Source organism: Stomoxys calcitrans, chromosome 3 (genome assembly GCF_963082655.1).
Source record: "Stomoxys calcitrans chromosome 3, idStoCalc2.1, whole genome shotgun sequence".
Taxonomy (NCBI): Eukaryota; Metazoa; Arthropoda; class Insecta; order Diptera; family Muscidae; genus Stomoxys; species Stomoxys calcitrans.
Window position 1 is genome coordinate 40,128,013 of NC_081554.1, and position 23,147 is coordinate 40,151,159.

The window sequence follows — 23,147 nt, forward strand, 5'->3', positions numbered from 1 at the left end:
GTTTCTGCAGTTAAATCTCCACCTTTGCAATGCCGCTTCGGCGGCACTTTAGGTCCTCCTGATGGCAGTGGGATTTGACGTGGTTCTTATCCAGGAACCATGGGCGTGTGGAGGAATGGTTCGTGGACTAAGAATTCCTGGATTTAAATTACTCAAGGGTACGGGGATGGAAGACACAGAGCCTGTACTCCTGCAAGGAGTAGTCTAAATGTTTTTCTTCTTCCATCGCTAAGCACTGAGGATTCCGTAGTAGCCAGCTTCGAAATAAATAAGTCTCTTACTGGTTGGCTTCCCCATATATGGCACGCGATTCAGAGAAGCCGCTTTCAAGCCTTAAGTTGCTTGTTGAGGCCGCTTCTGCAGGGAACAAGAGCCTCATTCTAGGAAGTGATGTTAATACACATCACCAAATATCGAAGTTTCTTTATGTTGCGCTTTGTTTTTTTTTTTTTTTTGTTTATATGTCTTTTCCGATGGTAGAGTTTGAGCCCCCGGTAAAAATAAGTTACTATACTTTTCAATATCCGAAGGGGGGCGGACCCTCCCCCTAATCACCACTTTCAAAAACGCTAGATCTCGGGCATGGGTGCACCGATTTTTGTTTACCATCTAATGGTAACCCAAAGACACGAAATTTGTATAAAATTTTTGTGTCAAATAACCTGGGGGGACGCCCCATCCCAAAACCCACCCGAACGGACATGTTTAACGATTGGGGCAATATGGGTGTCAAATGAAAGGTATTTAAGAGGAGAGTACGAACTATGCATAAAAATGTCACATTTAGTGTCGTGGAGTTCCCCACCACCAAAACCACCACCCAACAGTACACTTTTAGCGCTTCGGACAATATGGATATTAAAAGAAAGGTATTTAAGGTATTTATTAGGTTTTTAAAAGGGTACAAATCTGATGTATTCCTTGGTGTCTGAGGGGCCTCCCCACCCCTCAAAACCCCCAGCAGATCATATTTATCGATTGGGATCATACGGGATTCAAATGGTATTTGGGGGTTAAATACGAATATGGTTTTAAAAATTGGGTCCAAGTACCTAGAAGGCCTCCCAAGCAGCAAAACCGCCTCAAAAGTACCGCCCAAAATAAAAAGTGGACCTATCAGAACAATATAGGACACCAATGAAAGGTATTCAGGAGTAGAATATGAATACAATATTAAAAGTTGGATCCAAGTATCTAGGGAGCCGTTTCAAGGCCGAACCCCATTTTGTCCCGATCGATCAAAGTGGACCGATCGGGACAATTTGGAACTCAACTCAAAGGTATTCGGGAGTAGAACACGAATATCATGTCAAAACTTGAATCGAAGTACCTAGGGCGCAGCATATCCTTGTGTCAAGCCAAGGGGTAAACAGCAACCGCAATGTTAAACCCTAGAACTGGTTGGTCTAAGAAAGGGCTGTAGAAAACAGTTCAACAGGGCGAAACCCTCAAGGGCACCACGCAACTGGGACTGAGCTAAGAAACTACAAGGGTGTGGTGAGAAAGGCTCAGAACAAATCCCCAAAATCAAAGTGCACCGATCGGGACAATATGGGACTCAAATGAAAAATATTCGGCTATAGAATACGAATATCATGTCAAAACTTGAATCGAAAAACCTAGGGCGCCGCCCTAAGCCCAAAACCTCATTAAAAGTATGGGGGGCCGCCCCCAAAACCAAAACCATCCCAAGTTATATGCCCAATTGGGACAGATTTGGTTTTGAGGGAGATGATCATGATAATATGGGACTCCAAAAAATATGTATACGGAAGTAGATTACGAATATGGAATTAAAAATGAGGTTCAAGTGATAGGAGGTTGCCTTCCCCTCAAAACCTCTCCCAAAATATGAATATTTGTCTAGCTAGTAAATTATAATTTCCAATCTGGCCATCTTTAATAAAGAGAATAAATCCACCTTTATTACCAGGAACAAGTAGAAGGTACTAGACAATACCATTGTACCGAAAGATACAAGCGTTAGTATATGCTACTGTGAAATGTGGGATGACAACAGCTTCTCTAATCATCGTTATATTAGCTTCAGAATTGGAGAAAATACTGCAGAAATGGTCACTCGGCTAAACAGAAGAACCGTGATTTGGAATAAATTTAGCCACACATTCTGCACGACTGTCCCTTCTAACCCAGAAGAGGAAGTGGAGACTGCGAAGGACAAAGACATAATGGTCAAGCAGATCACAAGCCAAGCAAGCAAACAGCGAACGCCATGGTGGACCCCAGAACTGGTTGGTCTAAAGAAGGACTACCGGAAAGTTCAACAGGGCGAAAGTCACAAGGGTACTACTCAATTGGGAAGTCTATAGGGATGAGTGTGCTGAGAAAGGCTCAGAACAATCCATTGGCAAAAATTGGCGGTTTAAACCACATGTCATGCACTAGGTATATAATGCAGTTGTCAGACCTATAATGGTCTGACCTATAATGGTCCGCCAGACCACAACACTATATAGTGTTGTGGTCTGGCGGACGGCGCTTCCAAAGTCCACCTACTGTTCAATACTCGACCGGAGTCGAACGATGGATTGCCAACTGAATTTAATACTACACCTAGTGCCTCAGGTCATTTTGGTTAGACAAATTGCTGCGACAACTGCTGTGAGGCTAAGAGAACTTCCTCTTTGGTCGTGTGGTGGTTATGTACCAGGCAGTGTGGATTGCAACCTACCCAAACCGCTTTTTGATAAAAAGTACTGTACCACTATTCCTAATAGAACAGATTGGAACTATGATATCCCTGGTAATTGAAGTTACATAGACTTGTATACGAATGGTTCCAAACTAGATAACCCGGTTGGCTTTGGGGAGTTCTTTGAAGAATTTGGACTGGTCACATCGAGAAGGTTAATCGACCACTGCAGTGTGTATAAAGCAGAGATCTTGGCAATTAAAGAAGTGGTGGAATGGTTATGATGTAATGCCATAACGATGAATGGCACAAATATCTTCTCAGTTAACCAGGCAGCCATTAAATCTCTAGAGAATGTATTTCTGAACTCAAAAGCCGTCCTCATCTGTCGTAGATCTCTCAACGAGATGGCTGAACTGTGCAAAATTCACCTGTTTTGGGTGCCAGGCCACAAAGATATCCAAGGAATTGTAGAGCAAACGAGATTGCGAGACTAGGAACTACCCTACACATTCCAGGGAAACTGGAATCTGTGGGCATGCCTCTAGTGACATGTAAGCTAAGTTTTCAGAACCAGGCCCGGAGGACAACGAATGATAAATGGTCACAAAGAGGGGGCTGTGAGCATTCCAAAACTATGTGGCCTAATATAGATTTGAAGAGGTCTACTGCTTTGCTGTCACTGGCTAGAACATACGTCTCAGTCATTACATAATGACGTCATGATAGGTCACTGTCTAATCGGAAAACATGCTCATAGACTGAAGGTTTCCAGCAACTACTTTTGCAGAAACTGTGAGGATATCGAAGAAGAAGAGACTATGGAACACCTTTTGTGTGTGTGCTCGCAGTAGCAGTTAGAAGGAGTTCCACTCTAGGTTCTCATTTCTTTGAGAACCTTTCTGATTTAGCGGATTTGAACATTCGCTAGTTGTTCAGCGATCTGAATGGTTCAACGCTAAGAACTAGAGGCATCTTCCTTCTTTTCCTGTGGTATCACAAGGGACGCAAACGTCTAAGTGAGTCAGATTACAGACTGCCACTTAAACCTAACCTAACTTATGTAATGTGTTATAGCTCATGGTTAATGCAAAGATCAAACTAAACTACGTTATACAATAGGTAATCCTTGTAAACTCACAGGATATACTTTCACGGATTCCTTCCCAAACATGTAGGATTACAGAATAAGTCTAATATTTCTTATTACATATTCAAGATATTGTTAAGATTTTAGAAACCCTATTTACACCGCAGTAACCTCAAGGGGTTAATAGCAAAACTATCAATATGGGACGGAGAAAAGTTTTCTGCTTATTCGCACTTTTTGTTATTTCATTCATTGGTTTACATTTGCAACCACATTGAATCAACCAACAACTTAAACCATTTCTATTCTAAACAAAATTTTGCATTATGACAACCATGGGAGGGGGGGAAGTAAACAAAAATAACGTGCAAATACCAGAAAAGAAAACTATGACAAAAAAAAAGGCATGACAAGTATTTATAGAAAAATACTTCTTTTTTAAGAACTACGATATGGTGTCGTCGACTTTCTCGTTGTAGGAGAAAATAAAATAAGGATGAATGTGGGTTTGTGTAAATAAAAACAGGAACGAATGGATGAACGGAAGAGCAGACGTTTAAACATGTGTTGCCCGTAGAACATTAAAAAAATAGAGTGAAACTATAGAATAAACTATTTACGGATGGCAACATGGGGCTAGGCAATGACGGCTGCTTGTCAATGTAAGATGAGATGTAAAGCCAGGGTAGTCACCCAACATTGTCAACTTGGTTATTGTATTGACACATCCGTTAGAGATCTGCCAAAAGATTGGCAAAGAACATTCAACTCTGACACAATACAAATAATGTTTGAGATAAAATGTAGCACAACAAACTCACAACAAAATATAGACAAAGCCAAAAAAACGATGAACAAAAAGAATCCCTTCAATAACGTGTGTTGTCATGCAGCTGAAGTTTTGAAAATCTAAATCTTTCCATCAAATTGGTAATGAAAGAAATATTAAGACTTCATAACAATCTAGGACAATTCGAAGCAGATGCTTGATAAAGAGATTATTTAAAGAAAAAAAAAAGAAATAATCATCCAAGGACTGATTTCTTGTAGAAGAAATAAAGTGCTTGATAACTAGTCAACGCAATTCTATGCAAATTCATGTTTAAAGATCTCAAAACGTGTTTAAAATATGTTTTAATTTTGGTGGCAGGCCTTCAATACGGTACGTTGTAAATTACTTCGATGCAAGTACACTTCGATTCTTATGTCTTAGCTATGAGGTCTAGAGGAAATTTTTAATTAGGTGAAATGTAAATTTGGGTTGTTGGAAACCTAGTGACGCACAGTGGGATAGAATCGAAATTAGTAAAAAATATGCCATTTGAGAACGTCACAGAGAAAGATTCTAAGAAAAAAACAAATAAAGATATCTCAATAACTCTTCTTCAAATGTACAGATAAAAATGTGTTCAAAAAAATCAAAAATAATTTCTGCCCGAATGTTTTTACAAAAATCCCCAAAATTCCCATTTCGGGCAAAGATGACTTCAAAATTGGTATTTTTGAGGTGGAGGCTACAAATATGGTTTGGTACAAAAAATTGTTTACAAGTGTCTAGGGAACACATGAAATAAAACAAACAATATAATGGGGAACCTGAGCTTTGCGTTTTGAAAACTCAAGGGGGTTTTTCCAAATTTCTTAATAAAAGATTTCCTATTTATAAGTACCTTTTGCATACGTTTATATTAACACTTCTTGTTGAAACTCATTCTCTTTCAATGCATCCTTTCCCTTTTTCTTTTCAAAAGAAGTATTTATTTTTTTTAATAAAGACTAATCCATGAAAATCCTTTTTTACCAAAAAATGCAAAAAATTTACTTATTTCACACTTTTACTACTGGATTATCGGAAATTGACGCATTCTGCGGCAAAGTCATTGAACATTTTGTCAACAATCCACATCAATGCATCAAAATGGAACAACAAATGCCTTCATAAATCGCAAAATACGAAGCCAACCTCGGCCAAAATGTCAAAAATATTTATGAATTTCTCACCTGCCCCTGGATGCGTACGGGACTCATCATGACAAATTCTAACGGATCTTGTGAGGATGAACTCTTGTTGGAGTCAGAAGACGAGGCTAACACAACAGTGGTGGAAGTTTTGAATCCTGACTATGGTCCGGTTTCGACAGATAAATCGCCACCATTGTAAGGTCGCTTCGGTTGAAGTCGAAGTCGAAGAAGTCAGCCGGGATAGCTATTAAGAAAAACAAGTAAGAGCGTGCAAAGTTCGGCCGGGCCAAATCTTATATACCTTCCATCATGGCTCGCTTTTGTCGACATCTATGGGCGGTATCTCTTTTTAGGCAAACAAAGAATATTGAATAACAACCGTTATGCTATTGGAGCTATATCAAGTTATAGTCCGATTCGGTCCATAAATGAATTCTGAACATTGTAGAAGTCATTGTGTAATCTTTCAGTTCATTCAAATAAGAATTGCGCCTGGTAGGGGCTCAAGAAACAAAATCAGGTACCGGATTATATAGGAGCTGTATCAAGCTATTGATCGATTCAGACCATATTAGACACGTATGTTGAAGGTCGTGAGAGAAGCCGTTGTACAAAATTTCTGCCAAATCGGATGAGAATTGCGCACTCTAGAGGCTCAAGAAGTCAACATTCCAGATTGGTTCATATGGCAGATATATCAGTTTATGTACCGATTTGCGCCATACTCAGCACAGTTTTTGGAAGTCATAATAGAACACCTCATGCCAAATTTTAGCCAAATCGGATAAGAATTGCGCGCTCTATTGGCTCAAGAAGTCAAGATCCACGATCGATTTATATGACAGCTATACCAGATTATGAACCGATTTAAATCATACTTAGCGCAGTTGTTGGAAGTGATACCAAAATGCCGTGTGCAACCCAATAGATTATGAACCGATTTAAATCATACATAACACAGTTGTTGGAAGTGATATCAAAACACTACGTGCAAAATTTCAGTCAAATTGGACGAGAATTGGGCCCTCTAGAGGCTCAAGAAGTCAAGACCCAAGATCGGTTTATATGGCAGCTATATCAAAACATGGACCGATTTGGCCCATTTACAATCCCAACCGACCTACACCCATAAGAAGTATTTGTGCAAAATTTCAAGCGGCTAGCACTACTATTTCAAAAGTTGGCGTGCTTTCGACAGACAGACGGACAGACGAACGGACATGGCTAGATCGACTTAAAATGACATGACGATCAAGAATATATATACTTTATGGGGTCTTAGACGCATATTTCGAGGTGTTACAAACAGAAAATGACTAAATTAGTATACCCCCATCCTATGGTGGAAGGTATAAAAATAGCCAACCCGACACTGAATGTATTCTTTAAGATACATTGCACCTATAGAGGGCGCAATTTTCATCCGATTAGGCTAACATTTTGTACAATGTTTTCTCTTATGACTTTCAACTGACTTTATTAACCTTGGTTTTATTTAGTCTGTGATATTGCTTCTATACAAATCGATCTCCTGATTTGTACTTCTCATTATACCCTACACCACTATTGTGGTACAGGGTATTATAACTTTGTGCATTTGTTTGTAACACCTAGAAGAAAGAGAGACAGACCCATTGATAAGTATACCGATCGACTCAGAATCACTTTCTAATTCGATTTAGCCATGTCCGTCTGTCTGCATGTCTGTCTGTCTGTTTGTCTGTCTGTTTGTCTGTCTGTCCGTCTGTCCATGTTAATTTGTGTACAAACTACAGGTCGTAATTTTCATCCGGTCGTCTTCAAATTTGGTACAGACATGTTTTTCGGCCTAGAGACGATAAGTATACCGATCGACTCAGAATCGCTGTCTGATTCGATTCAGCCATGTCCGTCTGTGTGTATGTATGTCTGTCTGTCTGTCTGTCCGTCTGTCCGTCTGTCCGTCCGTCTGTCTGTCCATGTTAATTTGTGTACAAACTATAGGTCGCAACTTTCATCCGATCGTTTTCAAATTTGGTACAGTCACGTTTTTCGCTCTAGAGACGAAGCCTATTAAAATTGGAAAATATCGGTTCAGATTTGGATATAGCTTTCTTATATATGTTCGCCCGATTTGCAGTAATAATGCAATAAAATTGTGATTTGTTAACCGATTCTCTTGAAATTTTGGTACGAAGGATTTTCTCTTAACTCTCGACATTACTAGTGAATTTCATAGACAACGGTTCAGATTTAGATATAGCTCTCATATATATATATCGTCCGATTTTCACTTCTAGAGCCACTGCATGCGCATTTATTGATCAATCTTGCCAAAACTTTGTACAACGCTTTCCTCGACGACTTTTACAATATCCATAAAGTTTTCTGGAAATCGGTTCAGATTTAGATAAAGCTTCCATATATATGTTCGTCCGATTTGCAGTAATAATACAATAAAATGGTGATTTGTTAACCGATTCATGCGAAATTTGGCAGGAGGAATTTTCTCTTAACTCTCGACATTGCTGGTGAATTTCATAGACATCGGTTCTGATTTAGATATAGCTCTCATATATATATTTCGACCGATTTTCACTTCTAGAGCCACTGCATGCGCAATTATTGACCAATCTTGCCAAAACTTTGTACAACGCTTTCCTCGACGACTTTTACAATATCTATAAAGTTTTCTCGAAATCGGTTCAGATTTAGATATAGCTCCCATATATATGTTCGTCCGATTTGCAGTAAGAATGCAATAAAATGGTCATTCGTTAATCGATTCTCTTGAAATTTGGTACGAAGGATTTTCTCTTAACTCTCAACATTACTGGTAAATTTCATAAAAATCGAATCAGATTTAGATATAGCTCTCATATATATATTTCACCCGATTTTCACTCCTAGAGCCACTGCAAGCGCCTTTATTGGCCAATCTTGCCAAAACTTTGTACAACGCTTTCCTCGATGACCTCCACAACATCTAAAAAGTTTAGTTGAAATCGGTTCAGATTTAGATATAGCTCCCATACATATGTTCGTCCGATTTTGGGAAATATTGCAATAAAGTGCTCATTTGTTAACCATAGTTATTACAGTTTCAACACATTTGCTCCAAATTTGATATGGGTTGTTTAATAACCCATCTGAAAACATCTGCCGAGGTCCATTAAAATTGGTTCAGAATTGGATATAGCTCGCACATTGTACTTATAGACCAGTGCATGATGTCAACTGACTGGAGAGAGAAACAAACTTGGGGACTTCCTCCACTAGATGCGCCGCCTCTAGACCTCCTTCCGCCTCTAGATCCCTCCCCGCTAACTCACCTCCCCGTCAACTTTTCAAAAATATAAGTTTCTCTGGCGCACCCTGTATACATAGCCTTTTTAGCCTCCACATATCAAAAACCACTCTGACATTTTCTATATAGAAGACTGACAGCACTCAATTTGAGAATTATTGTATGAGGTTGGGGTTTCCTACAAGTAAACAAACACAGCTGTTTCTTAGTTTCCTTTATCTGAGCGCTCAGCACTGGATACAACATGTGAGTTTTCAGCCTACGAATAATTACATTTTCCATTATCTTAAGACATGTGAAAGGGAAAAGTTTCACTACAGCTACACCATATACAAGTACTCCTTATCGTAACAAAAAAAGTGTAAGGTAGAGTTTCCTGTTATCATTGCTATGTAGGTCTCTTATGTTGCTCATTCTCGTTTTTATTCCAACTACACTTTTTGTTGTTTTAGGATGCATTCTTGCCGTGGTTATTGTTATATTCCTTTATTTCAATTTTACCCAAAATTTGTTTAACACAAACCTCATGTCACTATTGTTTTTCCTTCTCCCTATTGTGTTGCTACATCTGTTTTTTTTTCGTGTGTCTATTCAAAATAGAAATAAAATTTTTCCAAATTGATGGATTGTAGATTGCTTTTTGGATTTGCTTTTGAAAATATTATCTTTTTTTTCGTAAAATGCACCAAAGACGACGACAACGATGATGGGGGTCACTCGAATTTGATATTGATGGACATTTTGTTGTTGTTGATGGGTTTTTGTTTTTCTTGTCTAATAGAAGCAAATTTGAAATTGATTTATCACCTTTCAGGTATCGATCATCCCACTCCATGTGGACTTTCATTAGAGTTGGGTTAATTGGGACCCTTTTCGTTTGTAACGGTGAAATGCTCTGGTAAAACCTTTGAAATATACATTCCATTAAGTGCATTACGAAATTTAATGGTTTCCGTTGTGCTAAATGAATTTTATGCCTACTCAAGATATTTCTTATGAAATGAGACTAGGTAAGGCATAATTTGTTAGAAATTTTCTCTAAAGAAAAATTTCCATAAAAATTTTCCAAAGAAACAATTTCCAAAAAATTTTCTCTAAAGAAAAAATTTCCCTAAAATTTTCTCTAAAGACAAAATTTCCATGAAATTTTCTTTAAAAAACAAATTCCATGAAATTTTCTTAAAAAAAAAATTTACACGAAATTTTCTCAAAAGAAAAAATTTCCAAGAAATTTTCTCTAAAGACAAAATTTCCGGAAATTTTCTCCAAAGAAAATAAAATTTTTTCTAAAGAAAAAATTTCCATGAAATTTTCTCTAAAGACAAAATTTTCATGAAATTTTCAATAATTTCCATGAATCTTTCTCTAAATACAAAATTTCCCTGAAATTTTCTCTAAAGAAAAAATTTCCATTAAATTTTCTTTAAAAAAAATTTCCATTAAATTTTCTTTAAAAAAAATTTCCATGAAATTTTCTTAAAAAAAAAATTTACATGAAATTTTCTCAAAAGAAAAAATTTCTATGAAATTTTCTCAAAAGAAAAAATTTCTATGAAATTTTCTCAAAAGAAAAAATTTCTATGAAATTTTCTCTAAAGAAAAATTTCCATGAATTTTCTCTAAAGACAAAATTTCCATGAAATTTTCTCTAAAGACAAAATTTCCATGAAATTTTCTCTAAAGACAAAATTTCCATGAAATTTTCTCTAAAGACAAAATTTCCATGAAATTTTCTCTAAAGACAAAATTTCCATGAAATTTTCTCTAAAGAAAAATTTCCATGAATTTTCTCTAAAGACAAAATTTCCATGAAATTTTCTCTAAAGACAAAATGTCCATAAAATTTTCTCTAAAAGAAAAAATTTCTATGAAATTTTCTCTAAAGACAAAATTTCCATGAAATTTTCTCTAAAGAAAAAATTTCCATGAAATTTTCTGTAAAGAAAAAATTTCCATGAAATTTTCTCTAAAGAAAAAATTTCCATGAAATTTTCTCTAAAGACAAAATTTCCATGAAATTTTCTCTAAAGAAAAAATTTTCATGAAATTTTCTCTAAAGAAAAAATTTCCATGAAATTTTCTCTAAAGAAAAAATTTCCATGAAATTTTCTCTAAAGACAAAATTTCCATGAAATTTTCTCTAAAGAAAAAATTTCCATGAAATTTTCTCTAAAGAAAAAATTTCCATGAAATTTTCTCTAAAGAAAAAATTTCCATGAAATTTTCTCTAAAGAAAAAATGTCCATGAAATTTTCTCTAAAGAAAAACTTTTCATGAAATTTCCTCTAAAGACAAAATTTCCATGAAATTTTCTCTAAAAAAAAATTTCCATTAAATTTTCTTTAAAAAAAATTTCCATTAAATTTTCTTTAAAAAAAAATTTACATGAAATTTTCTCAAAAGAAAAAATTTCTATGAAATTTTCTCAAAAGAAAAAATTTCTATGAAATTTTCTCAAAAGAAAAAATTTCTATGAAATTTTCTCAAAAGAAAACAATTTCTATGAAATTTTCTCTAAAGACAAAATTTCCGTGAAATTTTCTCTGAAGACAAAATTTCCATGAAATTTTCTCTAAAGAAAATAAAATTTTTTCTAAAGAAAAAATTTCCATGAAATTTTCTCTAAAGAAAATAAAATTTTTTCTAAAGAAATTTCCATGAAATTTTCTCTAAAGAAAAAATTTCCATCAAATTTTCTCAAAAGACAAAATTTCCATAAAATTTTCTCTAAAGACAAAATTTCCATGAAATTTTCTCTAAAGAAAAACTTTCCATGAAATTTCCTCTAAAGACAAAATTTCCATGAAATTTTCTCTAAAGACAAAATTTCCATGATATTTTCTCTAAAGACAAAATTTCCATGAAATTTTCTCTAAAGACAAAATTTCCATGAAATTTTCTCTATAGACAAAATTTCCATGAAATTTTCTCTAAAGACAAAATTTCCATGAAATTTTCTCTAAAGAAAAATTTCCATGAATTTTCTCTAAAGACAAAATTTCCATGAAATTTTCTCTAAAGACAAAATTTCCATGAAATTTTCTCTAAAGACAAAATTTCCATGAAATTTTCTCTAAAGACAAAATTTCCATGAAATTTTCTCTAAAGAAAAAATTTCCATGAAATTTTCTCTAAAGAAAAAATTTCCATGAAATTTTCTCTAAAGAAAAAATTTCCATGAAATTTTCTCTAAAGAAAAAATTTCCATGAAATTTTCTCTAAAGAAAAAATTTCCATGAAATTTTCTCTGAAGAAAAAATTTTCATGAAATTTTCTCTGAAGACAAAATTTCCATGAAATTTTCTCTAAAGAAAAATTTTCATGAAATTTTCTCTAAAAAAATTTCCATGAAATTTTCTCTAAGGAAAATACTTCCATGAAATTTTCTTTAAAGAAAAAATTTCCATGAAATTTTCTTTAAAGAAAAAATTTCCATGAAATTTTCCCTAAAGAAAAAATTTCCATGAAATTTTCTCTAAAGAAAAAATTTCCATAAAATTTTCTCTAAAGAAAAAATTTCCATGAAATTTTCTCTAAAGAAAAAATTTCCATGAAATTTTCTCTAAAGACAAAATTTCCATGAAATTTTCTCTCAAGACAAAATTTCCATGAAATTTTCTCTAAAGACAAAATTTCTATGAAATTTTCTCTAAAGACAAAATTTCTATGAAATTTTCTCTAAAGACAAAATTTCCATGAAATTTTCTCTAAAGAAAAAATTTCCATAAAATTTTCTCTAATGACAAAATTTCCATGAAATTTTCTCTAAAGACAAAATTTCCATGAAATTTTCTCTAAAGACAAAATTTCCATGAAATTTTCTCTAAAGACAAAATTTCCATGAAATTTTCTCTAAAGACAAAATTTCCATGAAATTTTCTCTAAAGAAAAAATTTCCATAAAATTTTCTCTAAAGACAAAATTTCCATGAAATTTTCTCTAAAGACAAAATTTCCATGAAATTTTCTCTAAGGAAAATACTTCCATGAAATTTTCTTTAAAGAAAAAATTTCCATGAAATTTTCTTTAAAGAAAATATTTCCATGAAATTTTCCCTAAAGAAAAAATTTCCATGAAATTTTCTCTAAAGAAAAAATTTCCATGAAATTTTCTCTAAAGACAAAATTTCCATGAAATTTTCTTCAAAGAAAAATATTCCATGAAATTTTCTCTGAAGACAAAATTTCCATTAAATTTTCTCCAAAGACAAAATTTCTATAAAATTTCTCTAAAGAAAAAATTTCCATGAAATTTTCTCTAAAGACAAAATTTCCATAAAATTTTCTCTAAAGACAAAATTCCATGAAATTTTCTCTAAAGACAAAATTTCCATGAAATTTTCTCTAAAGACAAAATTTCCATGAAATTTTCTCTAAGGACAAAATTTCCATGAAATTTTCTCAAAAGAAAAACTTTCCATGAAATTTTCTCTAAGGAAAAAATTTCCATGAAATTTTCTCTAAAGAAAAACTTTCTATGAAATTTCCTCTAAAGACAAAATTTCCATGAAATTTTCTCTAAAGACAAAATTTCCATGAAATTTTCTCTAAAGACAAAATTTCCATGAAATTGTCTCTAAAGACAAAATTTCCATGAAATTTTCTCTAAAGACAAAATTTCCATGAAATTTTCTCTAAAGAAAAACTTTCTATGAAATTTCCTCTAAAGACAAAATTTCCATGAAATTTTCTCTAAAGACAAAATTTCCATGAAATTTTCTCTAAAGACAAAATTTCCATGAAATTGTCTCTAAAGACAAAATTTCCATGAAATTTTCTCTAAAGACAAAATTTCCATGAAATTTTCTCTAAAGACAAAATTTCCATGAAACTTTCTCTAAAGACAAAATTTCCATGAAATTGTCTCTAAAGACAAAATTTCCATGAAATTGTCTCTAAAGACAAAATTTCCATGAAATTTTCTCTAAAGACAAAATTTCCATGAAATTTTCTCTAAAGACAAAATTTCCATGAAATTTTCTTTAAAGAAAAAATTTCCATGAAATTTTCTTTAAAGAAAAAATTTCCATGAAATTTTCTTTAAAGAAAAAATTTCCATGAAATTTTCTCTAAAGAAAAAATTTCCATGAAATTTTCTCTAAGGACAAAATTTCCATGAAATTTTCTCTAAAGAAAAACTTTCCATGAAATTTTCTCTAAGGAAAAAATTTCCATGAAATTTTCTCTAAAGAAAAACTTTCTATGAAATTTCCTCTAAAGACAAAATTTCCATGAAATTTTCTCTAAAGACAAAATTTCCATGAAATTTTCTCTAAAGACAAAATTTCCATGAAATTTTCTCTAAAGACAAAATTTCCAAGAAATTGTCTCTAAAGACAAAATTTCCATGAAATTTTCTCTAAAGACAAAATTTCCATGAAATTTTCTCTAAAGACAAAATTTCCATGAAATTTTCTCTAAAGACAAAATTTCCATGAAATTTTCTTTAAAGAAAAAATTTCCATGAAATTTTCTCTAAAGAAAAAATTTCCATGAAATTTTCTCTAAAGACAAAATTTTCATGAAATTTTCACTAAAGAAAAATTTCCATGAAATTTTTTCGCTAAAGAAAAATTCTCTGAAAAAAGCTGAAATGACTTCAAAACTAGTAGTCCCCCATTGTGTAACGAAGGCTATTTCTATGATGAACACTTAACACAAATGCTCGAAGGTAGGTTTGGGACTTTTCACTCATACACACTCTCACATTCCATCCCCATACTCTGCTCACAACAACGATCAGCTGGCATAGTAAAGGAAGCCATGAAATTGTTTATATTTTTATGTCCAATTTTTTTTTTATTTCAAGGGACTTGTCCCCCTTTCATTACAAAACTAAAAATGAAAATAAAAAAAATGGCATTTGAATGAGTGCGTGAAAATGTTTTCCCAATGAGCATTAAGTCCATGTTTTCTGTATTGCTGCCATAATTGATGATGGCGATAACGATAATCATATTCTAATGGTGGTGGGAATATTGAATGCATTTTAATTTATGTAGGTTTGAGTGTGTGTGAGTTTTGGTGACCTCTTGGAAGGGGGCAAACCTGAAAATTGAACCCATTTCCTTCAGTCTTCAAATAAAACATACTTTTAGAATAAGGAAAGAAATGCTACTACAAAAATATTTTGGATGGACATCAGAACATTAATTTTCATTTGTAGAAGAATTTCTCTAAAGCTAGGTAGTTTGGTGGGAGGAGCCTGTTTCTTAAGAGTGAAAGATGAGGATATCAGGACATAGTTGTTGTCCTTTAGCACCATACCTTTATGAAGGAGTATTGATCCTTGGCAAGCTCCTTTTGGCGAGCCAAGTCGTTCCAGTCCGATTCCGGAGAGGAAACGATAATGACTCTTTTTGATTCCTTAATACCCCCTTCGTTTCTTCACCAGCAGAGTATAAATCTTGACCATTGCCTTCTTATAATTGTAATAGATGAGTTTGTGATTTTCCTAACTAGAATTCTTGTCATATTCATATCAAAACTTGAAGTCCATTGAAACATTCCAATTTTCCACACTCATTCTACTATGACAAAGTAATTATAATAAATTATTCTAAATCACCTTTAAGAGTCTACAAAGGTCATATAGCCGACACCGCAACTCTCCAATACCCTGCATTTTTATTATCTCCTGGGTGAAATGAACATAAAAAAAACGAAACGAAAAGCCCTTCTTCCATGAATGGACATTAAACTGGCAAAGAGAAAATACAACAATGGAAAGATGCCTGGTATAATCTAGCACTTCACAGGCTGAGCACGATCGTAGCTATCTTTTAATAACTTCATACAAAAACAAGTAAAAGCGTGCTAAGTTCGGCCGGGCCGAATCTTATATACCCTCCACCATGGATCGCATTTGTCGAGTTCTTTTCCCGGCATCTCTTCTTAGGCAAAAAGATATAAGAAAAGAGTTGCTCTGCTATTAAAACGATATCAAGATATGGTCCGGGTCGGACCACAATTAAATTATATGTTGGAGACCTGTGTAAAATTTCAGCCAATTCGTATAAGGATTGCGCCCATTGGGGCTCACGAAGTAAAATAGAGAGAACGATTTATATGGGATCTGTATCGGGCTATAGACCGATTCAGACCATAATAAACACGTTTGTTGATGGTCATGAGAGGATCCGTCGTACAAAATTTCAGGCATATCGGATAATAATTGCGACCTCTAGGGGTCAAGAAGTCAAGATCCCAGATGGGCAGCTATATCAGGTTATGAACCGATTTGAACCTTATTTGACACAGTTGTTGAAAGTAAAAATAAAATACGTCATGCAAAATTTCAGCCAAATCGGATAGGAATTCCGCCCTCTAAAAGCTCAAGAAGTCAAATAACCAGATCTGTTTATATGACAGCTATATCAGGTTATGGACCGATTTCAACCATACTTGGCACAGTTGTTGGATATCATAACGGATAAGAATTGTGCCCTCTAGAGGCTCAAGAAGTCAAGACCCAAGATCGGTTTATATGGCAGCTATATCAGGTTATGGACCGATTTGAACCATATTTGGCACAGTTGTTGGGTATAATAACAAAACACGTCGTGCAAAATTTCATTTCAATCGGATAAGAATTGCGCACTCTAGAGGCTCAAGAAGTCAAGACCCAAGATCGGTTTATATGACAGCTATATCAGGTTATGGACCGATTTCAACCATACTTGGCACAGTTGTTGGATATAGTAAGAAAACACGTCGTGCAAAATTTCATTTCAATCGGATAAGAATTGCGCACTCTAGAGGCTCAAGAAGTCAAGACCCAAGATCGGTTTATATGGCAGCTATATCAGGTTATGGGCCGATTTCAACCATACTTGGCACAGTTGTTGGATATCATAGCAAAACACGTCATGCAAAATTTCATTCTGATCGGATAAGAATTGCGCACGCTAGAGGCTCAAGAAGTCAAGACCCAAGATCGGTTTATATGGCAGCTATATCAGGTTATGAACCGATTTTAAACATACTTAGCACAGTTGTTGGATATTATAACAAAACACGTCGTGCAAAATTTCATCCCAATCGGATAAGAATTGCGCACTCTAGAGGCTCAAGAAGTCAAGACCCAAGATCGGTTTATATGGCAACTATATCAAAACATGGACCGATATGGCCCATTTACAATACCAACCGACCTACACTAATAAGAAGTATTTGTGCAAAATTTCAAGCGGCTAGCTTTACTCCTTCGGAAGTTAGCGTGCTTTCGACAGACAGACGGACGGACGGACGGACGGACGGACGGACGGACGGACAGACGGACGGACATGGCTAGATCGACATAAAATGTCACGACGATCAAGAATATATATACTTTATGGGGTCTCAGACGAATATTTCGAGTAGTTACAAACAGAATGACGAAATTAGTATACCCCCCATCTTATGGTGGAGGGTATAAAAAAATAGAAAATGAGAAAATCAAAACTCAAAGGCATGTGTCACTATAACCGACACAATGGGGGGAATCAGAAAAAAAAATTTAGTTCGTTTTTTTCTTTCTCACAAAAAATTCTCATTTTTAAAGTACAAATGAAATAAAAAAATAAAATAAATAAAACAAAAATAAATAATAAATAGAAAATAAATAAATTAAATAAATTAACCCACCACCATGGATTCTGCTAAAAATTTATACAAAATAAATTTAGTTGTAGGGCATAATTTTATTCTACAATACATGCAAAACTCCTGTCAAACCAGCAAAAATTAGATCTTCTAGGAACCGAATAACCGCGAGACCGGTTAATATGAGAGTTATACCAGGTTAAAGACCGATTTGGAACGTACTTGGCTTAGTTTTTGGAAGTCATAACAGAATACAATGTGCAAAATTTTATAGGCTTCTAGGGGCTAAAGGGAACTATATTAGGTTTTAGACCGATTTGGACCGAACTTGGCAAAGTTGTTAAAGGTAACGGAACACCGCATGCAAAATTTCAGCGAAATCGGACAAAAATTGTGGTTTGTAAGAGCTCAAGAAGTCGAATCTGGACATCGGTTTACATGAGAGCTATATCAGATTATAGACCGATTCGGACCGTACTTGGCGCAGTTGTTAGAGATCGTAACGGAACACTGCAAGCAAAATATCAGCCAAATCGGACAAAAATTTCCGCTTGTAAGGGATCAGGAAGTCAAATCGGGAGATTGGATTATATGGGACCTTTATCAGGTTATAGACTGATTTGGACCGTATTAGATACAGTTGTTGAACGTCACAAAAGAACACCACATGCAAAGTTTCAGCAAAATCGGACAAAAATTGCGGCTTCCAGGGGCTCCAGATGTCAAATCGGGAGATCGGTTTATATGGAAGCTATATCTAAATCTGAACCGATATGGCTCATTTGCATTCCCCAACGACCTACATAAATAAAAAGTATCTGTGGAAAATTTCAAGCTGCGGGCAAACTCGTAGATCTAACGCGTTTGACCGCTATCGTGATTTCGACAGACGGACGGACCAACCCCAAAACTCCCTAAAATATAAACATATTGGACGATAGTGACAACATGGGGCTCGAATGAAAGGTATTCGGAATTAGATTACGAATATGGTCGGGAAGGAGGTATAGACTATAGCATTTGTTGATTTTGGAAGGGGGCGTTACCCCAGAAACACCACCCAAAATAAAAAGTGGACCAATAGGGACAATATGGGTATCAAATGAAAGTTATTGAAGAGGAAAATAAGAATATGATATTAAAAATTGGATACAGGTATCCAAGAGGACGTCCAACCCCAAACAGACATTTTGGGCGTACATATCAATATAGGACTCAAATGAAAGGTATTCGGGTGTAGATTACGAATCTGTCACACAAAATCAGTTTGATGCATAGGGGGTCACCCCACCCACCAAGACTCCTAAATGGGCATATTAACCAATCACGACTATACTCAAAAACGGCAAAACGATTTGCTCGAAATTTTTACAGATTGTGTAGATTGGTCTGAAAGGAATCAAAGTCTATATTTTTTTCCGATTTCGGAAAGGGACGCACCCTCCCTCTTAGCCCAAATACACTTCACAAAATCAAAAGTGGACCGATCGGAACAATATGGGTATCAAATGAAAAGTATTAAGAAAAATACGAATATGTTATAAAAATATTCGACAAATTGATCCGACCAAGGCTATATATGTTTCAAATTATAGCATTTTGCGAGTAGATTAGGAAAGTTAACTTTAAATTTGCGTTAAACCTACTTAAAACACCTTAAATGGGTTATTTGATCCATCATGAAAATATGAGGCTCAAATGAAAGGAGTTTGAGAGCAAAAAATTAACAAATAAAAAAAAAACAAATAAAATAATAAAAAACAAGTAAAAGCGTGCTAAGTTCGGCCGGGCCGAATCCCATATACCCTCCACCATTGATCGTATTTGTCGAGTTCTTTTCCCGCCATCTCTTCTTAGGCAAAACAGGATATAAGAAAAGATTTGCTCTGCTATAAGAGCGATATCAAGATATGGTCCGGTTTGGACCACAATTAAATTATATGTTGGAGACCTGTATAAAATGTCAGCCAATTCGAATAAGAATTGCGCCCTTTGGGGGCTCAAGAAGTAAAATAGAGAGATCGATTTATATGGGAGCTGTATCGGGCTATAGACCGATTCAGACCATAATAAACACGTATGTTGATGGTCATGAGAGAATCCGTCGTACAAAATATCAGGAAAATCGGATAATAATTGCGACCTCTACAGGCTCAAGAAGTCAAGATCCCAGATCGGTTTATATGACAGCTATATCAGGTTATGAACCGATTTAAACCATACTTGGCACAGTTGTTGGATATCATAACAAAACACTTCGTGCCAAAATTCATTCAAATCGGATAAGAATTGCGCCCTCTAGAGGCTCAAGAAGTCAAGACCCCAGATCGGTTTATATGACAGCTATATCAGGTTATAGACCGATTTGAACCATTCTTGGGACAGATGTTGGATATCATGACAAAACACGTCGTGCGAAATTTCATTCAAATCGGATAAGAATTGTGCACTCTAGAGGCTCAAGAAGTCAAGACCCAAGATCGATTTATATGGCAGCTATATCAGGTTATGGACCGATTTGAATCATACTTGGCACAGTTGTTGCATATTATAACAAAACACGTCGTGCCAAAATTCATTCAAATCGGATAAGAATTGCGCCCTCTAGAGGCTCAAGAAGTCTAGACCCAAGATTGGTTTATATGACAGCTATATCAAAACATGGACCGATATGGCCCATTTACAATACCAACCGACCTACACTAATAAGAAGTATTTGTGCAAAATTTTAAGCGGCTAGCTTTACTCCTTTGGAAGTTAGGCTAGATCGACATAAAATGTCACGACGATCAAGAATATATATACTTTATGGGGTCTAAGACGAATATTTCGAGTAGTTACAAACAGAATGACGAAATTAGTATACCCCCCATCTTATGGTGGAGGGTATAAAAACTAATAAAAATAAAGACAATAACAGTCTAACAGATACCGGCACCTAGATTGGGACACAATACCAGACATGAACCAATTAAGGGGAGTGGTATTGAAAACAATTAAGAATTTTTCCTAACTTAAAAACTTTCATTTTAGTGGTTACTTTTTAGTTTTTAGAGCGCACAACAAGCCGATTACTGGCTATGGTGTATGTCCATAGTGGCATGGGGCGGATTAATATCTGCACCCTCTTTTCAACCTAACCTAACCTATCTGTCATCTTATTTGTTAAATTATCCGTTCCGCATATTCTGCAAAATGGACGAATCGTGATTTTTGGAATGTACTGTGGGAATTTCAATGTATAATAGGCTATTGAAAATGTTGGTATCAGAAGGGGACCCTCCCCTTGTCCTACTCAAAAAGCATGCCTCACTTAGGAGTGGAGTGGACCGATTTAAGTGAATTTTAGTTTGTATTTCTAACATAGCCCAGACAATACAACACTTACATCCAAATGTGGTTTAAAGTAACTGAGGGGAACGCCCCATCCCAAAACATTTACGAGTCCTCCCGTGTACACCAATATAGTCTATTTGGTACTCAATATGAAGGTATTTGGACGCTAATTACGTATCTGACATCAAAATGTAGCTACTATTATTAAAGAGCTACTCCATTTCTAAAATTCTAAAAGCGCACGTCTTGAACGATTGGGGCAATATGGAACTTAAATAAAGGATGTTCGGAATTATGGTACTGAACAAGCATCCAAAATTGAGCCCAAATAACAAATGAGATCGCTTCTGTGAAAAAAATAAGAATCTGTGTGTATTTAAAAACTGTAAGCGTTATTTCAACAGACGGACGGACGTGGCTTAGGATGTATTTTTACGACGACCAAATCGGAAATGGATATTTCTTCGATGTTTTGCCAACGAATAAACAAAATTAATATAATATAACCTAATTCTTCGGTGGTGGGTACAACAGGTCTACATTGTGCAACCCCAAATCATTATTCTCAAAGACAAACTAAAAACAAAAACTACATAAAAAGCCGCTAACAAGTGATTTCCCCCATAATAGTTCCACCACAAATGATTTCCATAGCATTTAACAAATGAAACATTAACAGCACCTTGTTTTTTTCACACATCTATTGATATGTAAATACATGTCAATAGAAAATGCGCTTAAATGCTTATTGAATGAAACCAAAGAAGCAACCTAAACACTACCAATTATAATAAAATTGACCCCATGCCGTGAAAAAAACCAACAACAAGGAAAACAAAAACAAAACAAAAGTGTTCTTTACTGGCATACACACTTTTAAAATCAATAACATGCTAGATGTTAAAAACAATGTCAATTTTCTAGCATGCTACAAATATTCATAAAAATATATAGCATGCTATAAAAGTCTTTTAATAGTCATTGAGGAAACCAAAGTGAATTGTGTGTGAGAACACCATTACACCCTCCCGCTCGCTTAGTTCATCATCATTAAGTTAACGAAAGAGTAAGGCAAAACAGACGAGGGAAAAATTAAGCAGATTAAGCAGGGAGAGCACTTTTCATGCCATTGTGAGTGTGTATGGCCGTTATCTCAGCCATTTCATAACAGCTTGCGCTAATTGTGTGTGCACTAATGTAAGAGACTACGATGGCTCACTTAAATGAATGCGAGGCGTCGTCTAAAAATAGCCACAGCGAATATCATGGAGGTTTGTTAGGCAGCGGCCATGTGCCCGGGTAGCTCAGTCGGTAGAGCATTGGACTTTTAATCCAAGGGTCCAGGGTTCAAGTCCCTGCTCGGGCGTTCGCAATTTTTTTTTTAAATATAAATTTTTTTAAGCAAAAATACAATTTTTAATTTATTTCGTTTTTATTTTATTTTTGAGTTTCCGTTTATTATTTTTTTTTTTATTTTAAATTTGTTTATTTACGATTTTTTTTTTTATTTTACAGAATTAATTTTTTGCATTGCCCACCACCATAAGATGGGGTGTACTAATTTCATAATTCCGTTTGTAACACCTCGAAATATGCGTCTGGGAATCTATAAAGTATATATATTCTTGATCGTTTTGAAATTCTAAGTCAATCTAGCCATGTCATTTAGACCGATCTGCCGATTTAGAATCTTAAGGTCACACAAACCACATTTATTGCCCGATATCATTGGAATTTAAAACAGCGAGATGCAATAGAGTTCCCCATATACGAAACGAATATGGTCTAAATTGGACCATATTTAGATATAGCTGCCATATTAACCGATCTACCCATCAAGGTCTTAAGTCCATAACCGCTGCATATATATGTAGCTCTAATTTGTTAAAACTTGAAATAATAAAATTCACTAGGATTGGGGGGGTTACCGTAGTGCAGAGGTTAGCAGGTGCCTCCACGACGCTGAAGGCATAGTTTCGAATCCTGACAAGAACTTAAAAAAACATTTTCAGTGGTGGTTATCCCCTCCTTATGCAAGCAACATTTGTCATACCATGTAAAAACTTCTCCTTAAAGAGGTGTTGCACTGCGGTATGCCGTTCGCACTCGACTTTGAATGGGACAGCCCTCATTGATATGTGAGAATTTTGCCACTGTTCCTTAATAGAATGTTCATGCGCAAATTTTACTAGAGAACTCAATATTTCCATCGAATATGGTTGGGATAGTTGGTAT

General features: G+C 35.0%; 1 protein-coding gene and 1 non-coding gene across 3 annotated transcripts in view; one reads left to right on the forward strand and one right to left on the reverse strand.

The window, feature by feature from the left end:
• The window catches only part of LOC106085990 (tyrosine-protein kinase Btk29A), a 491,172-nt gene that overhangs the window by 364,079 nt on the left and 103,946 nt on the right, over positions 1-23,147 (reverse strand). The window lies entirely within an intron of this gene.
• On the forward strand, positions 22,206-22,278 carry Trnak-uuu (transfer RNA lysine (anticodon UUU)). The gene has a single exon. It is a non-coding gene; the product is annotated as a tRNA-Lys (tRNA).